Source organism: Lepidochelys olivacea (assembly GCF_965140295.1).
Source record: "Lepidochelys olivacea isolate rLepOli2 genome assembly, chromosome: 5".
Classification (NCBI taxonomy): Eukaryota; Metazoa; Chordata; order Testudines; family Cheloniidae; genus Lepidochelys; species Lepidochelys olivacea.
In genome coordinates this window covers 106875198-106895723 of record NC_140415.1, presented here as the reverse complement: position 1 = coordinate 106895723, position 20526 = coordinate 106875198, and the positions used below count along the sequence as shown (strand labels likewise).

Genomic DNA, 20526 nt, shown 5'->3' with positions numbered 1-20526 from the left:
GCAAAGTGTATATGCTGCTGAAAGGACTAATTATATTAGTAAGCACTGTGCCTGGTACTGTTTGCAAGGTTGGGTGCCAAGGTTGAAGTTTTCAGGAAAGATCCTCAGCTGGGATAAAGATATGCTATTTTTACATGACATGAGTGGCCCTTGCATTTCAGTAGTATTTCAGTTTTCTATAGTAATAATGGTGGTGGTAATATTTTCTTGATGTGGATTGGATTGTTGTTGTTGTTTTTTAAAGGTGGGGGACATGTGGTTGTTTTAATCCTTTTATAAGAAGTCAGCAGCAGAAAGGGACTTTGTTCTAACTTGTTCTCCTCTCCCCATAAACAAACCAAAAACTTCAACCCCCTCCTTCTTTCTGTCCTTCCCCCCCACACACCATTTTCATGAAGGGACCCAAATGGAGAATCAGCCCAAACATGAATATGTTAGAAAATTATCTTTTGACAACGGTAATTTAGAATGAAAAAATATTTTGCAACCTTAGCCAGAGCAGTTGTCACCAGCATGACTGATGCAGCTTTCCCTGGAACGAAGTGGCACTGACGCTTTTTGTGGGTACGCAAGGTTATGCAGCACCTTGTTGCCACTTGCCCTTAGTGTGAGGAACCCTTGTTTGAGCCTTCTGTGCCTCCCTTAGCCTCTGGTAACAAAAACATGTCTTTTGGGTCTCCGCAGGCCCCTTTCTTTCTTTACAGTTTAACAATAGGCACACTCCAACCTCTGAGCATCCTCCTGGAGTGTCCAGCCCTTGTTCCAATGGACACTCACAGAATTCCCAGATCTGCTACTCCCAAGGGAAAATTATACACCACCTTACCATTTTCACCTCAGGATCATCACTCCACCCAACACACAGCATTTAGATGTGTCTATAGTAAAAAACCAAGAATAAGTTTATTTAACAATGAATGGAGACTCAAGTAATAGCAAATAGATGAAAATATTGGAAACTAAGGGTTACATATAAAATAAAATAATGAAATGCACTCTAGAACCTAGTATTGCTCATGAGTGTTGTCACGGTTCCTCCCCCACTCTGAACTCTAGGGTACAGATGTGGGGACCTGCACGAAAAACCTCCTAAGCTTATCTTTACCAGCTTAGGTCAAAACTTCCCCAAGGTACAAAATATTACCCCCGTTATCCTTGGACTGGCCGCTACCACCACCAAACTAATACTGGTTACTGGGGAAGAGCTGTTTGGACGCGTCCTTCCCCCCAAAATACTTCCCAAACCCTTGCACCCCACTTCCTGGACAAGGTTTGGTAAAAAGCCTCACCAATTTGCTTAGGTGACTACAGATCCAGACCCTTGGATCTTAAGAACAATGAACAATCCTCCCAACACTTGCACCCCCCCTTTCCTGGGAAATGTTGGATAAAAAGCCTCACCAATTTGCATAGGTGACCACAGACCCAAACCCTTGGATCTGAGAACAATGAAAAAGCATTCAGTGTTTTACAAGAAGACTTTTAATAAAAAATAGAAGTAAATAGAAATAAAGAAATCCCCCCTGTAAAATCAGGATGGTAGATATCTTACAGGGTAATTAGATTCAAAAACATAGAGAACCCCTCTAGGCAAAACCTTAAGTTACAAAAAAGATACACAGACAGAAATAGTTATTCTATTCAGCACAATTCTTTTCTCAGCCATTTAAAGAAATCATAATCTAACACATACCTAGCTAGATTACTTACTAAAAGTTCTAAGACTCCATTCCTGTTCTGTCCCTGGCCAAGACGACTACAGACAGACCCAGACCCTTTGTTTCTCTCCCTCCTCCCAGCTTTTGAAAGTATCTTGTCTCCTCATTGGTCATTTTGGTCAGGTGCCAGCGAGGTTACCTTTAGCTTCTTAACCCTTTACAGGTGAGAGGAGCTTTCCCCTGGCCAGGAGGGTTTTCAAAGGGGTTTACCCTTCCCTTTATATTTATGACACGCCCCCCAAATCTCAGCTAGGGTGAAACACTGGCTGGGATTTCTTCCTGGAGCTCTAGGAAAACAGAGTTAATAAGACACATGCATCTCTAAATATACTACCAAGTACATAAAGACTAACAATATTTTCCACATCTCAAGGACGATTTTAACCAGTTGATTCTGGGAAACTTTCACGGGACAGTGCATCAGCCACTTTGTTAGAAGCTCCTGAGATGTGTTGGATGTCGAAATCAAAATCTTGGAGAGCTAAACTCCACCGAAGAAGTTTCTTGTTAGTTTCTTTGACGGTGTGAAGCCACTTTAGTGCAGCATGGTCGGTTTGCAGGTGGAAACGCCGTCCCCAAACATATGGGCGTAGCTTTTCCAGAGCGTAGACAATGGCATAACATTCTTTTTCAGTGACTGACCAGTTGCTTTCCCTCTCAGACAGTTTTTTGCTGAGAAACACTACAGGGTGGAATTCTTGATCAGGTCCTTTCTGCATTAAAACTGCTCCTACACCACGCTCGGATGCATCTGTGGTTACTAGGAACAGTTTGTCAAAGTCTGGGGCCCTTAGTACAGGGACAGACATGAGTGTCGCTTTAAGCTTGTTAAAGGCCTTCTGACACTTTCCGGTCCACTGAACAGCATTTGGCTGTTTCTTTTTGGTTAGGTCTGTCAGTGGGGCAGCGATTTGGCTGTAGTGCGGTACAAATCGTCTGTAATAACCGGCCAAGCCTAAGAAGGATTGAACCTGTTTCTTTGACTTTGGGACAGGCCACTTTTGGATAGCATCCACTTTGGCCTGTAGGGGGCTGATAGTTCCTTGACCCACCTGGTGTCCAAGGTAAGTCACTCTGTTTAGGCCTATTTGATACTTCTTAGCCTTAACAGTTAGTCCTGCCTCCCTTATGCGCTCAAGGACTTTTTGTAGATGTTCCAGGTGGTCTGCCCAGGAATCGTCAAGGTAGGCGACTGCATATTCTCCTAATCCCGCTAGGAGACCATCTACAAGTCTTTGGAAAGTGGCGGGTGCATTTCGCAGCCCGAAAGGGAGTACATTAAATTCATACAGCCCGAGATGTGTGATGAAGGCTGACCTTTCCTTGGCAGATTCATCTAGCGGTACCTGCCAGTACCCCTTGGTTAAGTCCAAGGTAGAGATGAACTGGGCCCGTCCAAGTTTCTCTAATAGTTCATCAGTGCGTGGCATTGGATAGTTGTCTGGGCGAGTTACAGCATTTAGCTTACGGTAGTCCACGCAAAAACGTATTTCCCCATCTGGTTTGGGAACTAGAACCACTGGAGATGCCCATGCACTTTCAGAGGGGCGGATTACACCCATCTGTAACATATCCTGGATCTCCCGTTCTATAGCAGTTTTAGCTTGAGGAGACACCCGGTAAGGGTGGACCCTAATCGGGTGAGCATTACCTGTGTCAATGGAGTGGTATGCCCGTTCAGTCAGTGGGGTGGCTGAGAACGTTGGCGCGTAGCTAGTGCACAGCTCCTGGATCTGCTGTCGCTGCATACGCCCAAGGGTCATGGAGAGGTTCACCTCTTCCACACCACCAGCACATTTTCCTTCGTAATAGACACCTTCAGGCCACTCAGCGTCGTCTCCTCCCTGGGCTGTAAACTGACAAACCTTTAATTCTCTGGAATAAAAGGGCTTTAGAGAATTAATATGATACACCTTAGGCTTTCGGTTGGAGGTGGGGAATGCTATGAGATAATTAACAGCTCCCAGGCGCTCCTGGACCACGAATGGCCCTTCCCACGATGCTTCCATTTTATGGGCCTGGAGCGCCTTTAAGACCATGACCTGGTCTCCTACTTTGAAGGAACGCTCTCTGGCATGTTTATCATACCAGGCTTTTTGCTCTTTTTGAGCATCCTGTAAGTTTTCTCTAGCAAGGGCTAAAGAGGTTCGGAGGGTGTTTTGTAGGTTGGTTACAAAGTCCAGAATGTTAGCTCCTGGAGAAGGTGTAAATCCCTCCCATTGCTGCTTCATCAACTGCAATGGCCCCTTAACCTCACGGCCATATACAAGTTCAAATGGGGAAAACCCTAAACTGGGATGTGGTACAGCTCTGTAGGCAAAGAGCAACTGCTGCAATACTAGGTCCCAATCATTGGAGTGCTCATTTACGAATTTACGTATCATGGCCCCCAAAGTTCCATTAAACTTCTCCACCATGCCATTTGTTTGATGATGGTAAGGAGTGGCAACCAAGTGATTTACCCCATGAGCTTCCCAAAGGTTTTTCATAGTTCCTGCCAGGAAATTAGTCCCTGCATCTGTGAGGATGTCGGAGGGCCAACCTACCCTGGCAAAAATGTCTGCTAGTGCCTGGCACACACTTTTAGCCCTGGTGTTGCTTAGAGCTACTGCTTCCGGCCATCGGGTGGCAAAATCCATGAAAGTCAGTATGTACTGCTTTCCTCTGGGTGTCTTTTTCGGAAAAGGACCCAGAATATCCACAGCTACTCGCTGAAATGGAACTTCAATGATGGGGAGTGGCTGGAGAGGAGCTTTGACCTGGTCTTGGGGTTTTCCCACTCTTTGGCACACCTCACAAGACTGGACATAGGTAGAAACATCCTTGCCCATTCCCTCCCAGTGGAATGACCCCCCCAAACGGTCTTTGGTCCTGTTCACCCCAGCATGGCCACTAGGGTGATCATGGGCTAAGCTCAAGAGGTTGGCCCGGTATTTAGTTGGAACTACCAACTGTCTCTGAGGATGCCAGTCTTCCTGGTGTCCCCCAGAAAGAGTTTCCTTGTATAAAAGTCCTCTTTCTACAACAAACCTGGATCGATTAGAAGAGCTGAGAGGCGGTGGGTTGCTCCGTGCCGCCGTCCACGCTCTCTGGAGGCTTTCATCTGCTTCCTGTTCAGTCTGGAACTGTTCCCTTGATGCTGGAGACATCAGTTCCTCATTGGATTGGGGACATAGGCTTTGTCCCTCTGGAAGCGATATAGGGGATGGAGCTGTTTCTGTTGACTGTGAACCGCTCTCCGCTGGTGCACTATGTTGGGATTCAGGCTCCGGCTGAGCCTCTTGTGTAGGGTTATCGGCTGCTGCCAGTTCAGGTTCGGTGGGGCCCTCTGGTGTTGAGGTTGCAAGTACTGGATTCAGTGCTGGCACGGGGTCTGGTGTTGGTTGTTTGGCTGGTTCCGGTTCTGGGACTGGTTCCGTCTGGGTCTCTGGGACTGGATCCACTACTGCTGTTGCAGACATTGGCCTGGGGTCCGGGTCCATCACCTCTGACCGGGCCCTGATAGAAGTTTCCGGAACAGAGCTAGGCCTCACGGCTTGTTTAGCCTGGCTGCGGGTGACCGTTCCCACCCTCTTGGCCTGCTTCACGTGATTGGCCAAGTCTTCCCCCAACAGCATGGGGATGGGATAATCATCATAGACTGCAAAAGTCCACATTCCTGACCAGCCCTTGTACTGGACAGGCAACTTGGCTGTAGGCAAATTGAAAGAGTTGGACTTGAAGGGTTGAATCGTCACTTGGATCTCTGGGTTGATTAAATTGGGGTCCACTAAGGAAGCATGGATAGCTGACACTTGTGCTCCGGTGTCCCTCCACGCGGTGACCTTCTTCCCGCCCACACTCACAGTTTCCCTCCGCTCCAAGGGTATCTGGGAGGTATCTGGGCCTGTGGACCTCTGGTGTGATTCCGGTGCAATGAACTGTAATCTGTTGGGGTTCTTGGGGCAGTTGGCCTTTACATGCCCCAGCTCGTTACATTTAAAACATCGTCCAGCTGACGGGTCACCGGGGCGAGGTGGCTTGCTGGAGAACGGGGTGGTGGGACGATAAGGGGTCTGGAGGGTTCTTTGGGAGGTAGGTGGGGCTTTGGGCAGCCCCCGGTAATAGGGTGTGGTCTGGGGTGGTCCCTTCTGGTCTCCGCTCCAACTGCGACCAGTTTTCTTCTTCTCTGCCACCTCCACCCATCTGGCTCCAATCTCTCCTGCCTCGATTACAGTTTTGGGTTTCCCATCTAGGATGTATCTTTCTATTTCCTCAGGAACACCCTCGAAGAATTGTTCCATTTGCATTAGGAAGGGCAAATTTACTGGAGATTCAACACTTGCATCCAGGCATCCCAATGTTTCACAATGTGGTAGGCATGTCGGGTAAATGACATGTCTGGTTTCCACCTTAGGGCTCGGAACCTCCGACGAGACTGCTCGGGTGTTATCCCCATTCTGACTCTCGCCTTGGATTTAAACAGTTCATACTTGTTCATATGTTCTTTAGGCATTTCAGCTGCCACCTCAGCTAAGGGTCCACTGAGCTGCGGCCTCAGCTCTACCATGTATTGGTCAGTAGAGATGTTGTACCCAAGGCAGGCCCTTTCGAAGTTTTCTAAGAAGGCCTCAGTATCATCACCTGCCTTGTAGGTGGGGAACTTTCTGGGATGGGAAGTGGTACCTGGAGAAGGATTGCTAGGGTTTGTTGGTATATTCTGCTGGGCCTTTATCCTCTCCATCTCCTCCACATGCTTCCTTGCCTCCATTTCCCTCTTGTGGGCAGCCTCCTGTACCTCCTTCTCCAGCCGCATGAGTTCTATCTGTCTTTCATGTTCCCTTTGTTTTTCCTCAGCCTGAAATTTGGCTAATTCCAGCTGTAGTCGAGCCGAGGATTTGGCCATTCTAACCTCTCTGTTTTTAACTAACTTTACACCCGAGGTTTAGAAATAAACAAACAAAACTTGGCTGTAAAATTTTGCTGTGCTGGAATAGAATACCTATTCTCTGATAGTGATTGTCAGCCTACAGAAAAAGACAATTCCCTTGTCTCTGCTCTGGGCCCAAATTAAAGCAAAAAACCTCCAACTACTTGGAAACCTGCTTACCCAGCCCAAAGAAAAAAAAAATTCTTTTCAAACCTGTGCTCCTTGTAAAACAAAAAAAAAAATCAAAATCCTAAAAAAAACCCTGCCACTTTTGTCTCCAGGCAAATGGGTAGAGCACACACCCCCTATTTACTTTTAGGAAGAAAAGAAAAAAAAAAACCTCTGGGTTGGAAGACTGTGAATTTCCCTGCAGGAGTTAAGTACCCTGCCTCCAGGCAAAGAAAACCTGCAATTCACAAGATAATCCCCTTTTGTCTCTGCTTGGCAACAAAGCAGAGAGAAACCAAGCTGCTTTCAGTTTCAAAGCTGCTTTCTGGACTTTCTAAAAATTCCTTTTTAAAATCTGTATTTCTAGTTCAAAAAATCTCAACTGGATCTCAAAATGATTTCAGGTTAATCCCACCACTGTGCCACCATGTCACGGTTCCTCCCCCACTCTGAACTCTAGGGTACAGATGTGGGGGACCTGCATGAAAAACCTCCTAAGCTTATCTTTACCAGCTTAGGTCAAAACTTCCCCAAGGTACAAAATATTACCCCCGTTATCCTTGGACTGGCCGCTACCACCACCAAACTAATACTGGTTACTGGGGAAGAGCTGTTTGGACGCGTCCTTCCCCCCAAAATACTTCCCAAACCCTTGCACCCCACTTCCTGGACAAGGTTTGGTAAAAAGCCTCACCAATTTGCTTAGGTGACTACAGATCCAGACCCTTGGATCTTAAGAACAATGAACAATCCTCCCAACACTTGCACCCCCCCTTTCCTGGGAAATGTTGGATAAAAAGCCTCACCAATTTGCATAGGTGACCACAGACCCAAACCCTTGGATCTGAGAACAATGAAAAAGCATTCAGTGTTTTACAAGAAGACTTTTAATAAAAAATAGAAGTAAATAGAAATAAAGAAATCCCCCCTGTAAAATCAGGATGGTAGATATCTTACAGGGTAATTAGATTCAAAAACATAGAGAACCCCTCTAGGCAAAACCTTAAGTTACAAAAAAGATACACAGACAGAAATAGTTATTCTATTCAGCACAATTCTTTTCTCAGCCATTTAAAGAAATCATAATCTAACACATACCTAGCTAGATTACTTACTAAAAGTTCTAAGACTCCATTCCTGTTCTGTCCCCGGCCAAGACGACTACAGACAGACCCAGACCCTTTGTTTCTCTCCCTCCTCCCAGCTTTTGAAAGTATCTTGTCTCCTCATTGGTCATTTTGGTCAGGTGCCAGCGAGGTTACCTTTAGCTTCTTAACCCTTTACAGGTGAGAGGAGCTTTCCCCTGGCCAGGAGGGATTTCAAAGGGGTTTACCCTTCCCTTTATATTTATGACAGGATCAAATCCGAATATAGTGCCAAATGAGTTTATGCCATGTATAAATTGAAGGAGACCGGAACCACACTGTAACATGATTTTTTTTAGTTCTTTTACTGCAAAAATGAACACACATTTTATTTGAGTTTTAATTCTGTTTTTTGGGCGGGGGGACTTAAATATGTAAAAATGAAAACCTTTAAGCAGAAAACTGTGCTGTAAAGTCTGCTTGAGTCGTCTGATCACTATTGTTTTGGAGCACTTCAAATGTGGACTGCTCCATTCATCTGACTGGTAACTCTGTAACAGAGACACAACATAAACGTCACCATACAATATTCCAGAGTCAGCCACTTTAGCAGAAGCATCCAGTAAATGTGGAATCCAGCAGTTTGTGCTGAGAACTCTGCATAGTTACCAGGAATGCACAACTTTGCAAGAGACAATTATAGTAAATTGTGGATCCCAGGGTTGCTAGATTTTTCCATCCATTGGAAGGTTGTGAGCACATTTTTGTTCTTTTTTTGTTTGTTTTTTCCTTCGCATATGTACTGCTTAGCAAACATCAGCTACATAATCATCGTAATCCCCAAATAAAGTAGTTGCTATTGTCTCCACTTTATGAACTTGAGGTGATTATAGCAGAAAGGTTGAGTGGCTTGACTGTGGCCACAGGGAAAATCCAGGATTCAAGTAGTCAGAACTGGGACTGGAGAGCTTAGGAGTCCTGTGCTCAGTTCACTGGACAATTCGGCCCCTTCTTTTGACCAGAAATCACATACCTCTGCTATAGAGTGGTGGGGTCAGCTGCAGACAGCCAGCTGGGAAGGAGCTTGCTAACAGTAATATATGTAATAGCTCCTTGCAATCACTAACTTTTCTAGTGGGTTCAGATTCATCTATATAAGATGAACATTTCAGTCACTGAAAGATAGTAAACTTTTACGGCCTATTCCAAGATGGGTAGTTATTTTTAGATGGCATTGAGGTTAGTTACCATGGGTAGCACATAGGAGAAACTGTCAAAACCAGATATGTATTTCATAGTGACTTAGTGCTCATGTGAATCAAATGAAAATTCTTTAAGACTGATAAAAGCATTCACATTTCTTCACATAGAACTTTATGAAAATCTGGACATTAGAGCAGCACTTAATTCAAGCAGGTTTCAGAGTGGTAGTTTGAAAGGGGATCTGATTTTGGAATTCACCAAGTTGGTCCAATAAAAGACCAGTTACTTGTCTTGGAAGAATCTTTGCTTCTGGAGCTGAGTGAGGAAAGTTTGAAGGAGATCACAGGCCCCTTACCTTAAACCAATTACTTCCTTGGCCTTCTACATGTGAAAAGACTAAATGGGACGTAGCAGCTAAATGGGATGTAGCTGTTGTAAAATTCGTCCATCACAGCTATTAACAGTCATGATTTTAGCTCAAGTTAACTAGGTTTAATCTTGGTTAAAAACAAAACACAGTTAGTTCAAGGTAGGAAATTTGGAATTGGACAACACCACTTTCTTAAACTTTCTGGTCCAGCAAAGTATCTCTATCATCTTTGAGTTCTGGGTACAGCAGGACAGATTACTTCACTGTCTTCAGCTCCACTATTCACATTCTGGTTTCTGGATTGGAATGCATTGTTAACTCCACAGCCTGGGAATAATTATGTGTCTTACAATGTTTTATCCTGTGCTGCAGATTTTTTTTTTTCTCTCTCTCTCTCCCCATGCTGGGCCAAAAAAGCCCCCAAACAACAAAAAGTCATCCAGTTGTGTAACTTACATTGAACAATTCTTCAGAATTTAGGTGTGGTTCTTCGAAGTGTAGTGATTTTAAGTTGCACAAAAAGGCCACTTACTAGTTAGTCACTCCAATTTGAATTACATTTGTATGTGTTCAGAGTCCTGTGGTAAGTGCTTTTCCTACAGAGCTCATAAACCCTGCAAGAGGTAGGGTCTTGCTCTGATGGGCTTTGAGAGCACATACTACAGAGCTGGAAGAGACATAAAGAAAGTCTGTGCAAACTCGCACAGGTTTAGTTAAAGTGCTGCAAACCCTTGTCTGGACACAGGGCACAAGCAAACAATATACATTTTAATAAAGCTAAATGTCAATGTATTCATCTAGGAAGAAAGAATGTAGAAGAGGGACTCCATCATGGGAAGCAGCAATTGTGGAAAAAGAAGTGGGGGTCATGTTAGATAACCATTTGAACATGAGCTCCCAGTGTGACGCTGTGGCCAAAAGAGCTAATATGATCCTGGGATGCATAAATGAGAATTTCGAGAGTAGAGAGGTTATTTTACCTCTGTACTGGGCAATGGGTGACCACAGCTGGAATAGCGTTTCCAGTTCTGGTGCCCACAATTCAAGGAGGATGTTGATAAATTGGAGAGTGTTCAGAGAGGAGCCATGAGAATGGTTAAAGGATTAGAAAACATGCCTTAGAGTGATAGACTCAAGAGGCTTAGTCTATTTAGCTTAACAAAGAGAAGATTAAGGGGTGATTTGATTACAGTCTATAAGATCTACATGCAGACAGATACTTAATAATGGGCTCTTCAATCTAGCAGAGAAAGGTGTAACATGATCCACTGGCTGGAAGTTGATGCTAGACAGGATCAGACTGAAAATAAGGCATACATTTTTAACAATGAGAATAATTAACCACTAGAACAATTTACCAAGGGTTGAGGTGAATTCTCCATCACTGGCAAATTTTAAATCAAGATAGGATGTTTGTTTTTAAAAGATATGCTCTAGATATTATTTTAAGGAAGTTCTACCTGTGTTATATAGGAAGTCAGACTAGATGATGATAATGGTCCTATTTTGAATCAGAATCTATAAATCTGTATCAGTTTGAGTGGTTTATTTAGGTTTAGCGGAAGTCAGAGACAGGTTTAAGTTAAACCAAAATGTCACTCTTCCTTTGAAAGTAAAATTCACATCTTTGATTAAACCAGTGAGGTTCGGAGTAGACAAGCTGTAAGTGTGTGTGCACGAATGTACCATGAAGAAGAGGTAGCCTGTCCATAATTAGGTTGCAAGATCCCCCTGCCACTTTGATTTCAAAAATTGTGTTGACTTGAAAATTACCAATTTACTCTGAACACAAAGGTTAATGTTTATTGCACAGTTTGAGGAAAATTCAAACTGTTTTAAAATTATAACTCAATTAAAGAATTTGACCAATCTGACTTTTGTCTAAAATAATTTTGTCTCATTTAGTCTCCAAAAAGGCTTATCACTTCCATGTGGTAAAATTATTGCACCAGCTGTATTTGAAGAAAAATGTGGGGTCTAATTCTGCTCCTACTGTTTTGTTTTGTTTTTTTTCTTCCCCATTGACTTCGGTGGGAGAGGAAGCAGCACTATGGGCCTGATTTAAAGCCCAAGGATGTCAGTGGAGGAGCAACTGTTGATCTCAGTGGGCTCTGAATCTATGTGTGCGTGTGTGAGCATGTTGCACTCTATTGCCTGGTTACAGCTGCTTGTCCTGCTACAGCTGGCAGCTTCCTTTATTTTAACTGGCAGAGATCTGTGCCTTGGGGAGTTGTAGAAACAGTTCCAATGATACCCCAGCAGTGCTCACCAGACATAGGTACTGAACCTGAGACTGCTGGATCTACTGCTTCAACTAGAAGCCCCAAGTCTGTTAGTGCAAAGATTGTAGCAGACTCAGAAGTCTCCGGGGTCCAGTCATTTGTGAGGGAGAAAGAACCATACGCTGTGTGGGAGCATGGATTACCCAGGGTAGAAAGTCTGTGAGGTATATTGTGGAGAAGGGCTAGCATCTCCATATTTGGGATGTTTTGCAGCCGCCTTTTAACACTAATACTTTGAAATGTTTAGGGTTTAGTCACATTGATAGCCAGAATGTTCTCTCAGTTGAATTGGTTAAGTAGTTTTTGAGATTGATTTAAATGTGTCCTTCTGACAATTTTTTTATATGTATGTTATATTTCTTTGTGTCCTTCTGTCTCACCAGCAAAATCACATGACATCACAAAATATTGCACTGGCTTATAGGAGGGACTGTTTTCCAAGGAATAGAAAATATTTCACAAATTGTCATGTGAAAACTAGAAATGATTAGACATGAAACCAGTGGATAAAAAATACCTGGTGATGGGGAATATTTTCTTTGTGTACCACTTACCAGCGCAGGGCTATTTTTTCAAGAGCGAAAGGAAACTTCGTTATCCACATTCTTTGTCAAAATACACCTTTGGCCAAGGCTGTTTCTGATTCCATTTGCCAGACTGGGATGGGGAGGTGGAGATATAGGAGAGTAAATGAGTGTAAATGGCCTGTGAATGATAACATCGTAAGTTTGTGTCAGAGCTCTGACCCATGGCATGAGTATATCTATAAAAATCTATTTGCACAGCTGTCATTTAGCATTGTAGTTATAATCTGTGGTTTTACTCTGCTTATGTTGTAAAAATATGCCTTAAAAATACCTACAGTATGTCTTTAAGCATTTGTTATACTTAAAGTTGAAAAGGACTTGGACAAAGTAGAGACAAAACATATGAACATAGAAATTGCAGCCTAGGGCAGAGGTTCATTTAGTCCTGTATTGTGTCACCAACAGTGAAGCAAGTCACATGCTTTACAGAAAGGCATAACCCGCACTTTTAACGTGTCCACATAGCTATATTTTATGGTGTCCATTAATATAAACAATACCTGAAATTTCACCATGAAAACAAATAGAAAACACCACAAATGCACACCACCACTCCTTACTCTTAGATACGGAACCCTTCATGCTGACCCTGTACTCCTGTTTCAATAGTTGAGCTTGTAAGCTTCTGTTAGCTCAGAACTGTACAGTTATCTGCCTGCACTCGCACTAGATCCATGTTTAGGTGTACAGCTAAGAACTTGGCAGAATTTTCTATTGCATTTCCTTGGTCCTACAGTTTCATTAATTTTGAATGAGTTTCATTCAAACTTACGGATTGTCTATAAGGTAGATGAAAATAAAATCTGCTGTAATTCAAATCTTTAGTTATTTATTGCACGTCTGGAAGGAGACACTCTTATTTCAAACATAAATGGATTTATTATTGACTTACTTTCTAAATATATGATATAATTTAAACCCTCCCCCTCCCCAGATTTACACTGAAATAGATAAAGATGAGAATTTGAACTGATTTTAGTTATCTTGGTTCCAGTTACCACATAGACGAGCCCCTAGCAAAGTGTATATGCTGCTGAAAGGACTAATTATATTAGTAAGCACTGTGCCTGGTACTGTTTGCAAGGTTGGGTGCCAAGGTTGAAGTTTTCAGGAAAGATCCTCAGCTGGGATAAAGATATGCTATTTTTACATGACATGAGTGGCCCTTGCATTTCAGTAGTATTTCAGTTTTCTATAGTAATAATGGTGGTGGTAATATTTTCTTGATGTGGATTGGATTGTTGTTGTTGTTTTTTAAAGGTGGGGGACATGTGGTTGTTTTAATCCTTTTATAAGAAGTCAGCAGCAGAAAGGGACTTTGTTCTAACTTGTTCTCCTCTCCCCATAAACAAACCAAAAACTTCAACCCCCTCCTTCTTTCTGTCCTTCCCCCCCACACACCATTTTCATGAAGGGACCCAAATGGAGAATCAGCCCAAACATGAATATGTTAGAAAATTATCTTTTGACAACGGTAATTTAGAATGAAAAAATATTTTGCAACCTTAGCCAGAGCAGTTGTCACCAGCATGACTGATGCAGCTTTCCCTGGAACGAAGTGGCACTGACGCTTTTTGTGGGTACGCAAGGTTATGCAGCACCTTGTTGCCACTTGCCCTTAGTGTGAGGAACCCTTGTTTGAGCCTTCTGTGCCTCCCTTAGCCTCTGGTAACAAAAACATGTCTTTTGGGTCTCCGCAGGCCCCTTTCTTTCTTTACAGTTTAACAATAGGCACACTCCAACCTCTGAGCATCCTCCTGGAGTGTCCAGCCCTTGTTCCAATGGACACTCACAGAATTCCCAGATCTGCTACTCCCAAGGGAAAATTATACACCACCTTACCATTTTCACCTCAGGATCATCACTCCACCCAACACACAGCATTTAGATGTGTCTATAGTTAAAAACCAAGAATAAGTTTATTTAACAATGAATGGAGACTCAAGTAATAGCAAATAGATGAAAATATTGGAAACTAAGGGTTACATATAAAATAAAATAATGAAATGCACTCTAGAACCTAGTATTGCTCATGAGTGTTGTCACGGTTCCTCCCCCACTCTGAACTCTAGGGTACAGATGTGGGGACCTGCACGAAAAACCTCCTAAGCTTATCTTTACCAGCTTAGGTCAAAACTTCCCCAAGGTACAAAATATTACACCCGTTATCCTTGGACTGGCCGCTACCACCACCAAACTAATACTGGTTACTGGGGAAGAGCTGTTTGGACGCGTCCTTCCCCCCAAAATACTTCCCAAACCCTTGCACCCCACTTCCTGGACAAGGTTTGGTAAAAAGCCTCACCAATTTGCTTAGGTGACTACAGATCCAGACCCTTGGATCTTAAGAACAATGAACAATCCTCCCAACACTTGCACCCCCCCTTTCCTGGGAAATGTTGGATAAAAAGCCTCACCAATTTGCATAGGTGACCACAGACCCAAACCCTTGGATCTGAGAACAATGAAAAAGCATTCAGTGTTTTACAAGAAGACTTTTAATAAAAAATAGAAGTAAATAGAAATAAAGAAATCCCCCCTGTAAAATCAGGATGGTAGATATCTTACAGGGTAATTAGATTCAAAAACATAGAGAACCCCTCTAGGCAAAACCTTAAGTTACAAAAAAGATACACAGACAGAAATAGTTATTCTATTCAGCACAATTCTTTTCTCAGCCATTTAAAGAAATCATAATCTAACACATACCTAGCTAGATTACTTACTAAAAGTTCTAAGACTCCATTCCTGTTCTGTCCCTGGCCAAGACGACTACAGACAGACCCAGACCCTTTGTTTCTCTCCCTCCTCCCAGCTTTTGAAAGTATCTTGTCTCCTCATTGGTCATTTTGGTCAGGTGCCAGCGAGGTTACCTTTAGCTTCTTAACCCTTTACAGGTGAGAGGAGCTTTCCCCTGGCCAGGAGGGTTTTCAAAGGGGTTTACCCTTCCCTTTATATTTATGACAAGTGTTTTTCAGCCAGGTGGGCTGTGATCCCTTTTTCATGAAAAAGCTTGCTCTCTGCTTTCTCCCTCAGTAAAGGATGTAGAGTGTAGCTCTCTATGTACAGTTATAGTCCAAAATTCCATTGTCTTCACTTGTAAACAGGACCCCCTCCCGCTGGTTTATTTCTTTCTGTAAAATTCACCCTCTGGAAGATTTCACAATCCCTTCATTTGCATTTAGCTTGGACTGTAAATGGGCATCTATTGTGGACCCTACAATACTCTATTTACATGTAGCCAGACAGATAAACATCCCTTGCCTGAAGGAAACCTGTTTCTCACCTTTTGGTGACCAGCTGCAAGTCTTTAGGATTATATAAAGTGAAAATTAAGTTCTTAACTTCTTACATAGTTTCTGTACTTACATTCCACAACAATTGTGATGACCAATGTGACACAGGCTTTCAGCAGAGACCTTACACTTGGCAAACTAATATGTAGAGACCAGAGGCAAGGGATCACTGTAATCCTTAGGCACCAAGAGGTCCCTGGGTCACACCCCCAATTTTGACCCCTTGTGTCCTTTATGCTCCAACCTGTCCCAATCCTCTTTTTTCCCCTTTCCCCCACATGTCATCATCCCAGTCCCATTCTCCTCACTCTATCCAGTTCCAGGCTTCTACTGCCTGTCCATCTTCCATCAGGCTCCTCATCCAATCTGTCTTTCCTCTGCCACTTGTTTTGCTCCCTGGCTCATAGTCCCAGTCTCCATGCCCAGCTGGTCCCAGTCTTCCTTCACCTCAACTCCCAGTCACAGTTTCCCTCTCCTGCCCCTACCAGCATCTGGTTCCAGTCACCTCCCCTTATCCTACAGGCTCCTTCTGCTTATCTACTCCCCCAAAATCCTCTCAGGTCTGTCTTTTGTCCCATTTGCATTTGAATCAGGCAGCAACTTCCTGTTGCCTGAGTTTCAGTAGTAGGAACACTGAGAAAACAGAAGACACAGGCTCCCTGTTTTCACTTTTGGTACTCGGATCCAGGGTTCAGACCCAGCCCAGCCTTGACTAGAACATACTCATTGCAAGTGAAATCTTTAGAGAATTTATCTGCAAAACTGTAGCATGTCTCTACTGAGCATGTGTGAACTACAATTTTCCAAGGCTTATAAATTGGCCAAATTTGGACAGATTTTCTTAAGGATGGAAAAAGGTACACTCAAAGGCCACCAATTTTCAAGTCCCTACTCTAAATCATGGATGCACTACTGTTTTTTTCAAGAAAAGGTAACCATTTTTTTAAAATATGGATGAAACAATTTATTTCCCCCGAACATTGGTTTCAGAAACGGCTGAAACTGTTTTGGCTGCAATTTCCCTCCTCCTTTCCCCCCACACTCCCCCAGATCAGCTTGTGGCAAGACCCCTGACATGGAACATTTCAGCCTTAATGATTACTGTTTGGCAAAGGTATAAACAACTGAAAACAGGGACTTTTAATGGGAAGTATCAGGCAACTTTATTAGTAGGCAGTGCTACCACCGTGCCTATTAATGAGGAACACAATATTAATTACAGAATCACAAGTGGCACTTCGAAAGTGTCTGTGTGTGTTTGCATGCACACACAGGGAATTAATTGATATATAATAATTCAATATTAAGGCTTCAATTCAGCAAGGTGCTTAAAGAACAACAAGGGAATTCTTCATGTGTTTGAAGTTATGGATATGTTTAAGTACTTTGCTGAATCAGGGCCAGCATTTTCATCTTTCTCTTATACCTGTTATCATTAAATAAAATTAATATGATGCTAAAGTAAATTTAGTATTGGTATACGGGGATATGCTAGAATAGTGTTTTTGGCTTATAACATGCGCAGCTCCCTTTTGTGCTCTTAATCTGAATGTAAGCACTAATATATAATAGTATGTTTAGACTTTGTGCATTTTCTAATATTTCTTTGCCAGATTATAGATCTGAAGAATTAATCTTCATTCATGTTATAATGAAAAGAAAAAAAATGCTGGAGACAAAAAGGTGGAAACTCATTTTGTTGTAGAAAAATCACTTTTTTGATTGCCCTTATTAAACTAAAGGGTAACTTCAAGCCTTGGTAATGGGATAACCATTGATATATTACTGATAAGTTTAACAAATGTTAGTATTTATAGAGAAATGCATCCAGTTCAGTTAAATGAACGTTAATTCAGTTGTGAATCAGTTTTATTTGTTCATGAAAGAGATTTATACACTCAACTGATTTCTCTTCCTGGTCTTTATAGAAGACATTTTATTTGAGTCCCTCCACGTTTACAAATATCCACCTCCAGTCATTTATCTTGCGCTCCTACCCCTACTGCTCCTTTGTCAGCTGTTGCAGGGCATTCTGATTCCCTCCAACCGCAAATGTGTATCATTTATAATTAGCTCAGTTTTCTCTAGCCTTCAAACCAAAGCTTTGGAGTGTAGCCTGAACTCGTGTTGCCTGTTCTTTATACCTCACAGAGAACTAATTAATTTGCTTACCCCCTGCAAAAAAGCCATTGGTTTCTAGATAAATCTAGCCAAGAATATTGTTTGAACTGCAGCAATATATAACTTGAACACTTTTCTACCTAGCTACCCTGGGAGTTTAGTGTTCACTGTGGAAATGCATAAACTCAATTGTAGGGAAGTTTGAAAATGAATTTGCCTCAGAACATCGAAAAAAGAATTATTACACTTAAATTTTAAAGGTTTTATTGAGCTTCTTTTCTGATAAATAATGTTCCATTCAAAGTATGCTAGTCAAGGATTTAAGTCAATTGATTTTTCCATAATGTATTAATTACACATAGCATTGAACCATCATTTACCTTGTTTACAATATTTCTAATGTCTCACCAATTATTGTCAGTGCTGATAGAGGGATTTTCTTTCTTGTATTTTCCCAGGTCTCAGGGTGGAGAATTTTTGATTGAATTCAGAACCTGCAAGCTCAGGGTAAGAAGTGATTTTTGTTATTTCTTTAGCTTCAACTTGTATATTAATGCAAGAAATCACATTCCAGGATGGGGCTGCGGTATTCGGAGAATGAGAAGAAAAATGTCTGTGCTAAATTTATTGTGAGTCACCTGGTCTTTTGGGCAGATTGTTGGTATACAGGTCTGTTGCCTCACTGTTTAAACTGGCAATAAAATGGTTTGTTTTTCTCTCTGGAATAGTTTGAAGAAGAATATATTTTGTAGTGAAGCTTTTACTCCTTTGAGGTTACATTCATGTAACCTGGCCACATTCCATTATGGGACTAATATTAATATAGTCATCAAATATTGGAGCTAATGTGATTTCAAAAAGGATTAGATAAAAATTATTCAGAGAAGCAATGATTTATAAAACTGACAGAAGTCCTGCAGATGTAAATGGCAATTTTGTACATTAAAACCTTTGTGGAAAAGCTTCTTTGATGAGAATGAATAGCGGCAACCAGCAATAGAAAGTCAAACTTGTTTTATTACCTGTCAAGCTTTATCAAAATGGGTTCCCTCAACAAATGTTTAATGTCACAGCTTCAGTGAACTGAATCCAAGACAGGTACCTATTACAATGAAAATAAAAATTACTGGAAAATTGCGGTGACTACAATTTGAGCTTTTTTCTGTCTTCGGTACTACTCTGTATTTCTTGAGAAAACTACAATACTAAACACATTTGGACCAAGGATATAGATGTTTACCATGTAGTTGGTATCATTTAAGAGCCTGTGAAGTAAAAGCTGTTAGAGTTAAAAGCTTAGCATTACCGCAAAAATATTCTCTCGTGTTTTAAGGCTGTTTCATAGTATTAAATATAATAAAGTCAAATGCTTGTTTATAACGAGACAATATGGTTAGCATTCAATTGGGAGCAAACTCATGAGGTAACCTCATTTGTATAACACAAAATAGCTGTCATAATATGCATATTTGGGCAAAAGATAAAACTCCCTGAAGAGTAGAAACCCAAGAACAGACCTGTCAGTTCTGTTTTGTGAGTCTGTTGCTTCTGTGAAGGCAGCAGTTTAAAATGTAGCCCAGCAAAAGCAGCGATATATTTTATTTTACTGCTTCTCTATAATGAGCTACATCCTTTTAGCCCTAAGTTATATTTGTGTTTCAGAAGCTTTATCTGTGAAAACCTGAACTGAAATTTAGGTTTCTGTACTAAAGACATACACGGCATCTAAGAAAATAATAATTTACTTTGTGGGCTAAAATGGATGGATATAATAAAAACAAACAACCCTGCATCCTTTATTGCCCGTGAAAGTTCTTTCTCCATCAACTGTGGAGTAGAAACTATTATTTCTAGATTACTGCATTGCATAACGATAGTTGAACAAAGTCTTCACTGCTGATCTGAAGGTGATTTATAGGTGTACAGTATAACTGTTTAACTGGTACTTTTATAGTAATCTGAATAAACTGTTTGTCCTTGTGTTTGTGCTCAGATTTACTCTTTTGAATTGCTATATTTTGGGGATTTAGAAGGTAATAGTTCGGTGCTTTATAGAATTATTTTAGAATTAGAGTTTGCAGGACTTGGGTTGGTAGCAAATTTTAAACATATTAACTTTTGCATAACTGTCTCTTTTATGTCTCTTAAGGACTGGCAATAAGTGATTCAGACACAGCTGAGGACATTTAATGCAGAGCCAGTTCTTAAGGAACATACAGAGAAGTGATTTGTAAGGCCGTCTCACTATTATAAGGCCTCTGTTTCATTAAATGTAAATATTGTACATAGTGTTTGGGTTCTCTCTTCCCCTGGGCAGCTGCTGCTTTACACTAATAATCCTTTATCTATTAGGGAAGGAACATGGAAAACTAATGATGGTCCATTTTGAGGTTCCAATGTTCCAACAGGTTTATAGATATGAATGTTCCATGTCTATTCAAGGAATGTATTTTATTTCGCCAAAGTTACCATATGAATAGAGCCAACTATCTGGGCATGAGTATTGTGAATAAGAAGAAATGAATATACAAACTAACTGCTAAATAGCATAGAATCATTTAAAAGTACAACTTCACAAAAATAAGAAACAAATACTTACCCATAGTTACCAGTGGTCAGGGAGGAATACAGACAGTTTCTGCTGGCAATAGAGGATGTTTTGTTAAATAAGTTTATAAAAGTTTCTTGGAGTTATTTTTCTTAAACACATTTTACATTTATAATTGGCAAAATAAAAGTGGGGACAGGTTAGAAGTTCTAGCCACTGTGGATTTATTAGGGGGATAA

General features: G+C 41.6%; 1 protein-coding gene across 2 annotated transcripts in view; it reads left to right on the top strand.

Moving 5' to 3' along the window:
- PTPRD (protein tyrosine phosphatase receptor type D) overlaps window positions 1-20526 on the top strand; it is a 1732979-nt gene that overhangs the window by 750911 nt on the left and 961542 nt on the right. For both annotated transcript variants that reach the window (XM_084628881.1, XM_084628884.1), the window contains one exon: window positions 18198-18246. The gene's annotated coding sequence lies outside the window, so the exon portion shown is untranslated. The remainder of the gene's footprint in view (window positions 1-18197; window positions 18247-20526) is intronic.